Raw genomic sequence first — 10,170 nt, forward strand, 5'->3', positions numbered from 1 at the left:
CTTATAGCAGAGCAGGTTGTTGTGGGAGAGCTAATTAGTAACGGTGAAGCACAAACTGGGACTCAGGTACGCTACAAAATCCAGCCGCTGCAGTTAGATGAATTACGCCGCCCTTATTAGGCATGTTTTTTTTTCTGTTCTTCAATTTGAGGCCAAAACAGAAATAAATAAATAAATTACGTCAGTGCCAATAATATTTTTCCCCCCAGAAGTCTGTCTGGCATGTGTTCTTGAAAAGGCCGCAGGAAAAACCTGCAGTGCACGGCATGGGAGAATTTGTACGTGTAACTTCCTATAGGTGTCCCTTAAAACGAGAATATGAATATAAAAAAGGCAAATACTGGAGATATTTATTAGCATTCCGGTGACATGCCCCCCTTCAGAGGTGCCCATAATTAGGGAGACAGATATTGGAAAAGCAAATTCCTGCAATTGGAAATCACAACCTGCCAGAGGTGGAGCTGGGAAACACAAAGAAAGCGGGGAGGGGGGGGGGGGGGGGAGCAGGAAAAGGGAAAGAGAGCTAAATGGGGCAGTTCAGAGGGAGAGGGAGACTAAGATTATAAATTGAAGGACTGAGACAATTTATGTGGAACACATAGAATGTGGGAGAGAAAAGTATGAAAGGCAGATTGTATTGTATTTTCTTCTGTGAATTTTAACACCCATAGCTGGTTTCACGCCCTTCTGGATCGAGGGATCGCATTTATTATGCAGGAAGGAATGCGACGCATGGCTGTCCGACTCCTCTGGATATTTCAGGCTGAAGCGGGAGCAGGGCACAATGCATATTTGTGCATGTGTGGGGGGGATTTCACATTATCGCAGACGGTGGAATGGCGAGAGTGATGATGCGCGCACAGAATTGCAGATGAGGTCATGCCTGGGGGAGGCGGGGCTGAACCAGACCCCGGGGGGGGGGGATGGCAGACCTGCGATGGGCCCACAAATCAGGTCTGTGCGAGGGGACAACGTCCCTTTCATAAAGTTGTCACTACATCTAGGTCACGAGGTTTTGAACTAGGTCGCCCAATCAGATTCATATTATCATGTAAATGATAAATGCTTATGGGAAAATAATAAAAAGATCACATCGCAAAGAGTTGTATATCTGTATAAATAGTTTACTGGGTCTTGACAAACCTGGAGCAATGTGACCAGGTCTGATTTATCTAGCAGCGACACACACTCTTTGTCTTTATTTACAGAGGCTGTTTTCCCCCTTTTTTGTTACACATAAATACACACGCTGCCGTGGTTCCCACCCGCCCGCGAGCTTGGCCGCCACCTGCGGCTTCCCCCATCTTTCACCATCACGATTTGCGGCATGCGGGAGAAAGACTGATGGGCGGCTGGGCCGCAGACTAACAGCTGACTGGAAGGTGAGCTGCCGTTTGGTCTGAGGCGATGTCAGCTGCCGTAATGATAGCGGGCGGGCAGGCAGCGGGGTGGAGACGGCGGAGGTACAAGGAGGGGGGAAGAGGGAGATGGGAAGCCGAAATAGAGTGGGACTTGATTAGCTAATCATTTTCGTGAACGAAATTACGGTAATGCTGTTTACAACAAAGCAAAACAATGCTACATCACCGTAATTATCATATCAACATTTACGTAGATAAGAGGGCTCTCGTTGTTTCGCCACTTATCATACAACAGATTTATAGTAAACAGTTTTACTTCATTAATATTCAAAGGGTTCAACAAAAAGCACGTCACGTTAAAAAGGCAGGGGGCAGCAGCCCATTGAGCCCCCTAAGCCTCCTATGGACAGTACCATGAGTTTTGAGGGGACCAGTGTAGGGAGGTCTGTCAGGTTCCCACAGGACAGTGGGAAGATGGCACCAGCCCAGCGTGGAGGTGACTGATGGGGAGACAAGGCCATGCTGTTGTTGCTATCCCCCCACCCCCTCATCAGACAGGCCTGGTGTCAGTGCCGAGACAGCGGGGTGATTTATTGGGCCTCCCCTCTCCTGGGAACCCTCCTCCCCCTGCATCCCCCCCCCGGCCCCTCCTGTCTCCTTTCGGCCCCTGGAGGAGGGTGGGGGTAATGACTCGCATTAGCAGCCACACAGACCTACGTAGATTCAATGATGCACACACACGCAAAAACACACACACACACACACGTTGGCATACCTATCTAAATCGGGACCTTCCATTCATTTCTATGGGAAAATCCCTAATCCCAGTCACAGCACCATTAACCCCTACCCAGCCCTAACCTTAACTATAAATAAGCAAACAAAATACAAGACTTTCGGCATTTTTACTTTTTTGATTGCTTTCACAGATTTCATAAAATTGAGGTTCCCAAATGTAAACCCTCCCCCCCCGCCAACGCACACACACACATACAAATGCACCAAGACAGACTAATATGCATAACTACCCACAGGCGGTTGTGTCTGGGAACTTTGGAATTTTATTTTTAATTCTTCAAATCACATTCTCAACATAACAGATTAACGGATGGGAATCCGCATCCGACACTGAGCAAAATCCTCACGTCAGTTTTATTCTGTTTCAAAGTATGATCTCAAAAACCCATTTGGAAACTTTTGCTTACTGGCATGACATAGATGAGGAGGCATTAAAAAACACAGACACACATATATACAGCAGACAGATTGGATTATATTCTCCTTAATATCTTGTCACTGTAGCTCATATTCCAGAACCACACTGTTGTCAGGCATCCTCATTTTGGAAAGTGAATGACAAGAAATCAACACATCAAGCTTCTCTTTGCCACTGTACTACACGCACAAGCATTTCACAGCAGTCAGCAAAAGGCACATGTTGAATAAACATACCTGTGTGTAAATTTGCCTGTGCACCTACAGATCATCCATACATTAATTACTCTGGAAGCAGGAGGGCGATTGGTCATAGCACATTTACAAAGATGCATAAACTATATCATCACAATTAAAACTGCCATCTTGATCATACTGAAATGTGGAATACCACTATCCTTTGTATATGGTGATATTTGTCACTTTATCATGCTGCTCCGTGTCGCTCAAGTATTGAGAGCCAGTTATAAATTCACTATTTCAATAAGAGATTGTTATTATAGGTAATATCTAGCATTGAACAACTGAACAATTTTTCCGGGGCGAAATACGTTGAAGCATCTCATATTGATCTCCTCAGAACGAAGTGATAACACATCACATTCTCCTTTAATAGAAGCCTGCAATGGGTTCATATCCCTGCTCTTGACTGTGGTCTCCGATCTTTACATCGTTCGCATTTTTCTGTGTTTTGGCCTCTAATTAGGTACTCTAAAGCAGTGAACAGGTTTTAAAGCCAGACGACATTGCATTTAGTATTATTGCCATGCACGCTGTGGATCTCATTGAGCTTTTGTAGTTTATAGTCGCTTTCGTAATTCAGATTTTGCTGCTGGGATTTTTTCACTTTATGTGCTGAAGTTCCACGTTTGGAATTTGGCTCCAGGGACTTCGGCGCGTTTGGCTGAGATTCAACATAGATTTCCATAGAACATCATCTTGTGCGGTTGCTTTGTGCTCTTGCTGTATCTTCTGTGACTGTGAAACAGTAAGGCAGGGAGATAAAATGACCCAATTAATGACCCTTTGTCTGACGTCAGAGAGTGCGCCGTTCGCTGTTTACATTAGCTGTTTTTAGCCTAGCAGAACTGGTAATAAGGCTTCTGATTGGCCAACCTGGCCTTACGGTCAGAGTTATATCGCCGCCTGTTGGCTTGGCATGCTATTGACAGCGTTTCAGCGTTTCCATATGGACGGAGATTTTTTTTTCTAATAACGGAGGGGGAAAACACCGTTATTAAAATACCCGTGTACGTGTGGACAAGGCCCTAGTTACATGTGACTGTGAAATGGCTTAAGTTGTCACTACATTCAAGGTGCCTACTACTTCCCACCCTGTACTTCCTGTTAGGAGCTCCTGGTACATCACATACGTAATGTAATGTATATAAGAACGTAAGAATTTTACAACCGAGAGGAGGCCATTCAGCCCATCAGGCTCGTTTGGGGGAGAACTCCGCTAATAGGTCAGAGCTGTTAAAATATTATCTAGCTCAGAGTTAAAGGAACCCAAGGTTTTAGCTTGCACTAAACTAACAGGGACACTATTCCATACTCTAACTAGACGCTGTGTAAATAAGTGCTTTCCCAAATCCAGTTTATAATGTTCTCCCGCTAATTTCCACCTATGGCCACGAGTTCCTGCATTTGAATTAATATTGAAGTAACTATTTCGTTGAACAGCATCCTGACCTGTTAGACTGGATTCATGGGCGTCGTTAGGTCCGATCACTCCAGCGTAACACCGAGTATTTCAGCCCAGAATCCAATTATCTTAATAATAAAATAAAACAAAATAAAAAAAGGTCAAGCCCCAGGTGAACTTGACATATATCCATCCATCTTCTAACTACTCATTTCTACTTAGTTAATAAAACTGACGAGATGATCAGGAGGACAGGAGAACTTAATTCACCTTTGCAAACTCCGGCTGCCCCTCTGTGGTCGTTCATAGGAACTTCATTGTATTCCTCTCGTCGGACTGGCGCTGTCTATAGCAATGACCAAGACCAAAACCGCACATTCGTTGCTCTTTTTACAATATTTTCTATAAAATTCTCATACAGAAGACCTGCTGTCAATTTAAACGTCCTCTTTAAAACTGGACTGTTTTTGAACAGCAAATAACATAATTCGCTACTATTAATAAGTAAACTATACCTATGTAAGAAAATCGCCAGATAGGCCTATAAGTGTGTGTACATTATATGGCTTTAGAATAGAGACAAAAATTGCCTATATTGTAAGATCCTGCATATTATTATTAATGCACTGATATGTGCATCTCGGTTGCATCTAAGTTGCAAAGTAGTTTATGACTTTTGAAACTAATGAAGATTTCACATATAAGAAACATATAAATAAATAAAACATTTAAAAGCTTAAGTCATTGGCGAAGTTCTGAAAAATACTCATTTGAAGATGGTGCTCGATCCTTGGTTCTATGGTGTAATGGTTAGCACTCTGGACTTTGAATCCAGCGATCCGAGTTCAAATCTCGGTAGAACCTGTAGAAGTTTTCTCATGGTTCGTGACTGAAGGTACGGTTCTGTTCAAAGGGGTGTTTGAATCAAGGACACAGTGAATCTGTATGAAATGACAATTTCCATACAGTCGTTTATGTTTTTATTTATACTTTAAATGGCGACGTTATTCATTATTTTGTATTAAATTATTTTATGACAATCCGATATTATTTTGAAGTTTAAAAAGACTAAAATAATCGTTCTATAAAAACATAAAACAATGTTAATTATCGAGGTCAAATACCCTTTTTTTCTGCAAAGAATTGGTTTCTGATGTAATTTTAACGTACTCTCATGTGATTTTTATGCACGGTTCTTTGTCAAGATCTATGTTAATTCAGTTGTTCTTTCGTGATGTATATTTAGAAGTGAATTTCATCCAATAAATGCTTCTTCCGATCGCTTTATTGGTGTAATTGTTACATTTCCCCACCAGAGATCAGCCTACTGTATCTCGACTTCAGCTTCCATTCATTATCTCGAATTAACTCAGGACAATGGTATATAGTAAGTGGATGGATGGAGATACGTTATGCATTTGTTTTTAAAAAGTCGTGAAGAGCGTCTTAGACATTTTCAAGCGCATTTGTTTGCTAGTCTAGATTGTTTTACTCAGTGTGAGTTTAACATGTTTCAAAGACAATGACGCTTTATCCCCTTCAAATGGAATCGGAGCATAAAATATACACTACATATACTTTAAGACCTACATTTCATGTTTCATCACTGACAGTAATAACGAGTCATAGAGTCTCAGAAAAAGGGTAAAAATTTGTACCATAGCTTGCCACTGGGGCTGTACCCTTGTAATTGTACCTTTTAAGGTACAGAAATCGTCTCTGAGGAACATCACAAATGCACAAACAATAATGTACCATCAATGGTACAGAAATGTTCCCCAGAGTCAATTTCTGTACCCTACAAGGTACAATTAGCTACAGCTAAGGTACAATTGGCAGATCATTGAGGGTACAGCTCCAGTGACAGCACAACCTTGTACCCTTATTCTGAGAGCGTAAGCATATTATTATTTTTATTATTGTTATTAATAATAATACTTGGAGGGGGAGGCTGACACTTCATGGCCACTGCAGCCTTGGTTTCCGATTCACTCTGAACTCCTTTAGCTACATTTTAATGAGGCATGAACCATGATGCAATATGTGACTAAAGTTACAATATTTGCAGTCAACAGATGCCTGTAATCGAAGGTAAATGTAAGGCGCTATTATATTTGAAATTTAATAATTATAATCCCAAACATTACCACTGTGGGAAGTGGTAATTGACTAAAATTTTCCATAAAATCTAAGATGACATTTCACAGTATTATAAGCATAAACATACAGAAACCACTCACTGCACTGGATATTGGCTTCTGTGAGTAATTGCTGGCATCCTTTCTAGGGTTTACGGTGCCTTTTAACCCATTATTTTAGGATGGGTTCTAAACTGTAACAATTGTAATGAGAAAAGCGAGCAGGAAAAGCTGATGGATACATTATCTCTAAAATAGCATGATAATCACTGGATTTGAACCCGCATGTAGATACTGTGATCTGGACCATCTCTGTAGGACCTTCCCCAAGCTGTTGAAGGAACGTTCCTCTCCAGGAACAGAATCCCCAACAGCGTCAGTGCCGGTATCAGCATTCATAGCCAGCAAACTGTATGAAGAAGTGCAGGGTTAGAGCATGCACTGCAATCAGGCTGCAATCAACTGCAAATATGTGCAAAATATGCCTTTGCTTACTGTGCTATGATGACAGATAACAGATAAGGAGCTGGTGTGTGTATCCAGAAAAACACGAAATGTGTAAGTTAACTAAGAATGTAAAGATATTTATTTTCAAGAACCTATAATTCAGGACATATTTTTATACATTTTTAGAAAAAAACATCACTTAAGACCGATTATGAAATGGAACTTGGTAACCATTGACCTTTACCTGAGCCCAAAAAAACGTATCCTGCTATGTATGTGTAGGTATCTGATGCACACATAACCTATTACTCTATGTACCTGTAGGGTACTGACAAGCTAATTATGCAAAAGTGCAAAATGCCAGCATAGAACATAGCACAGTGATGGTCTTCCCAGTTAACTGCAATTTCAACTCAGGCTACAAGAGAGGGGTCCCCCCCCCCCAAAAAAAAAAAAAAATCCATCCAAGTACAGTATCTCCAGTCTTTTGGGTTATAGACAACTAATACCCAGTGTATTACAAGCCAGTGTTTTAACTGGAGAATTTCTGTCCAGCCAGCTTCAGTGTTTCTACCCAACATAGAGCCCACAATTCTGAATTGGAAGGTGTAAGAATATCATTTCATACTTGGAAAGGTTACACCCAGTATGGGTTAGGACGTAGGCTTAGACATACATTTAAGTGAAACTATAATCATCAGGAAAAAAGGAAGTGCAATTCTGATAAATGTTAGAAATGAATAGTCTTGAACTTACAAAGATAAATATAAAGCCATTATATGTTATAGTGAAACTATCATTACAGCCTAAAAACAGCAGAAGGGAGAATATAAAATCTGCTTTAGTGGTGTGAGAAAGAAAATAATAGTTGAGAAGATAGGATCCTTCCCCAAATGCTGAATAAATGGCTGGGAGATGGATGGAGTGAGTGGATAATTAGCTGCTTTATGTCTTAGGGTCACCCATTAACAACCAAATTGTAAAATGTTTGAAAATATTACAGAATACAGTATATGATTTGCATATGATCTGCAGTAATTCTGCCTGCTGTGAAGATGAATGACGTAGAAGGAATCCCTACAATAAACGATGTCGTGTTCAGTCAAGGTCTCAAACTCACAGTCAACAGTCATGCTATCTGATTGAATGTATAATTATATTAGCATTTAACCTGGGTAAACATCTATAGACTGACTGAACCAGTAAAACTGTAGGTTTGCTCTTCTTGGGCCAAGATTTTGAATCTTTCATCCAAGGAACGTGTTGGAATTCTGGAATACAAGAAAATAATTACACACTCCTAAGATCTCATGTAATAATGCAAGAAAATGGCTGGATTCACACTCATAAAATAAAATAAAATATAAAATAAAGGTAAAGAATAATGAATAAAATTATATTGACAAAAGCATAAATTTAAGAACCATTTAGTCTCACTGAGGAAGGACAAAAAGTTTATATGGTTTTTTGTCTATGAACAACAACAAAAAAAGGAATTTAAAAAATGGACTTTAGAACAGAAATTTGGAGAAGCTGAAAGGAAAATAAAATGATAAAATCTAACACCAGCTGATATCACAGTTTCGTGTTTTTTTTTTTTTTTGACGAGAAAGGAATGACGGAAATTGGAATGTAGGTCACAGAACGACACAAAAAACCCTCTCCATTTTATGGCAGCCTGTCACATTTTCAGCATTAATATCAGGTTCCATCTAAGTATATGTGTATGCATATATTGGTAGTGAGCACTGGGGCCTCTCACCTCCAAGACTGAGGACTTGAAAGGCACCTCTGCTCTGAAGCTGTGCAGCTACGCATGTTCCCTCGTCACGTTGCCTTCTGCAGGTGCTCCAGGTAAATCCTGAACCTCAAAGACATGCAGTTAGCTTTCTTAACGTGTCAATGAGATCTAGCTATTTTAAGGAGCACCACAGTCGTAGGTGCGCACACAAATAAAACCATACATTAAACATCAACACATCACTGCTTATTTAGAACATGAAAGATTATCCATCCATCCATCTTCTGTAACCACTTGTCCTATTCAGGGTCTCTGGGAGTCCGGAGCCTATGCAGTTGAATAACTAAATGTAATATATAATATTACACATAGTATAATAAAATGTATATAAGGATTTCATGTCAAAATATATTTCTTGAACCTTTTCCACTCCAGTCTAAAGCCTTAAAGGTGATGAGATACAGGGCAACTTTTTGAGCAACTGAGCAATGTTACTGGGCAATTGCCGACTAGGTGAGACAAAGGACAATTTATCTGCATCTGGATGATTGCGAAAAGTTGCCCACTGCCGTTCAGAGTTTTCCAAATAAAATGTGTTGCCCAATATCAATGGGAATGTGCCAAGCAACACTGGTCAGCAACACTGGCCGGCAACACTGGCCGGCAACACTGCTGAAAAGGTTGCCCTGTGTATCGTCACCCTATGAGGTCTTAGTGCAGAGGAGCCCTTAAAGAGGAAACAAGCAGCTTTGTGTCCTGTGGCTGCAGATTACCATTCCCTTCCTGAAGTTCCTTCCCTATGGGTAGTAAAGCCATGCCCTCCCCTTCCAACTTAAGGTAGAGAACAGAGTTTGCATTTTCCAGGCCTTGGCTTCTCCTCCTCTTGATCCTCCTGCTCTTCCAGACCCAGCTCCACTGCAGGTCCTCACCCTGCTTTGGCAGGACCCTGCCGGTGCAGGATTTAAGTGTCAGATGTCGCGAAGGGAAGTTATAAATATCAACAGAACTAGGAGGCTTTCAGGTTGAATGTGAAGCTGCCAGCTTCTCCGCGGGGTTCTATCTAGGTGCTGGAAACGTAAGTATTAAATCTTGCCATGCGACAGTGGGAGACACAGCAGGGATGAATGGCCAGTTACCTGAAATATTATGGATTTCAGGGCCTACCACAGTGTCGCTGCCCTAGGAGAGCACATTATAAAAATGCAAAAGCACCGGTTACATAATATTTACATTGGGCAGAAGCAGATGTTTCAGATTTCATTAGGGTCATCGGCTGTTTACCTTGGTCATTTTTTTCCTGAACTGCAAAATCTCTCCCATGCCCTATTTCGGCAACAAAAAAAGATTTGGTAAATCAAGTCACACACAGGGTCTGAACACCAACACTGTAGGTCAGCACCTTATAGAGCTGCCTAGCAAGGCTAATTCAGGTGATTGATAGGACAATATATGAATGGTAACAAAACAGAAATATGTATGACTAATCTCCTTGTTAATACCCTGCTTGACATCCCTCTGTATCCTCACCGTGGACTTTGCCAGTAATGTTGGGTTATGTTTGCTTGCTCTGCCTTTGGCAGTCAAACCTTAGAGATCAAAAACTGGGAACCACTTGTTTGTTCT

General features: G+C 41.0%; 1 long non-coding RNA gene and 1 other non-coding gene across 2 annotated transcripts; one reads left to right on the forward strand and one right to left on the reverse strand.

Moving 5' to 3' along the window:
• Positions 1-5,013: 5,013 nt before the first annotated feature.
• Positions 5,014-5,085, forward strand: trnaq-uug (transfer RNA glutamine (anticodon UUG)). The gene has a single exon. It is a non-coding gene; the product is annotated as a tRNA-Gln (tRNA).
• A 2,212-nt stretch (positions 5,086-7,297) lies between these two features.
• Positions 7,298-9,726, reverse strand: LOC111860433 (uncharacterized). The gene is made up of 4 exons (XR_002842021.1): positions 9,684-9,726; positions 9,321-9,493; positions 8,569-8,673; positions 7,298-8,077 (listed from the first exon to the last, which is right to left on the reverse strand). It is a non-coding gene; the product is annotated as an uncharacterized lncRNA (long non-coding RNA).
• Positions 9,727-10,170: the final 444 nt, after the last annotated feature.

This window comes from Paramormyrops kingsleyae, chromosome 15 (assembly GCF_048594095.1).
Source record: "Paramormyrops kingsleyae isolate MSU_618 chromosome 15, PKINGS_0.4, whole genome shotgun sequence".
NCBI lineage: Eukaryota > Metazoa > Chordata > Actinopteri > Osteoglossiformes > Mormyridae > Paramormyrops > Paramormyrops kingsleyae.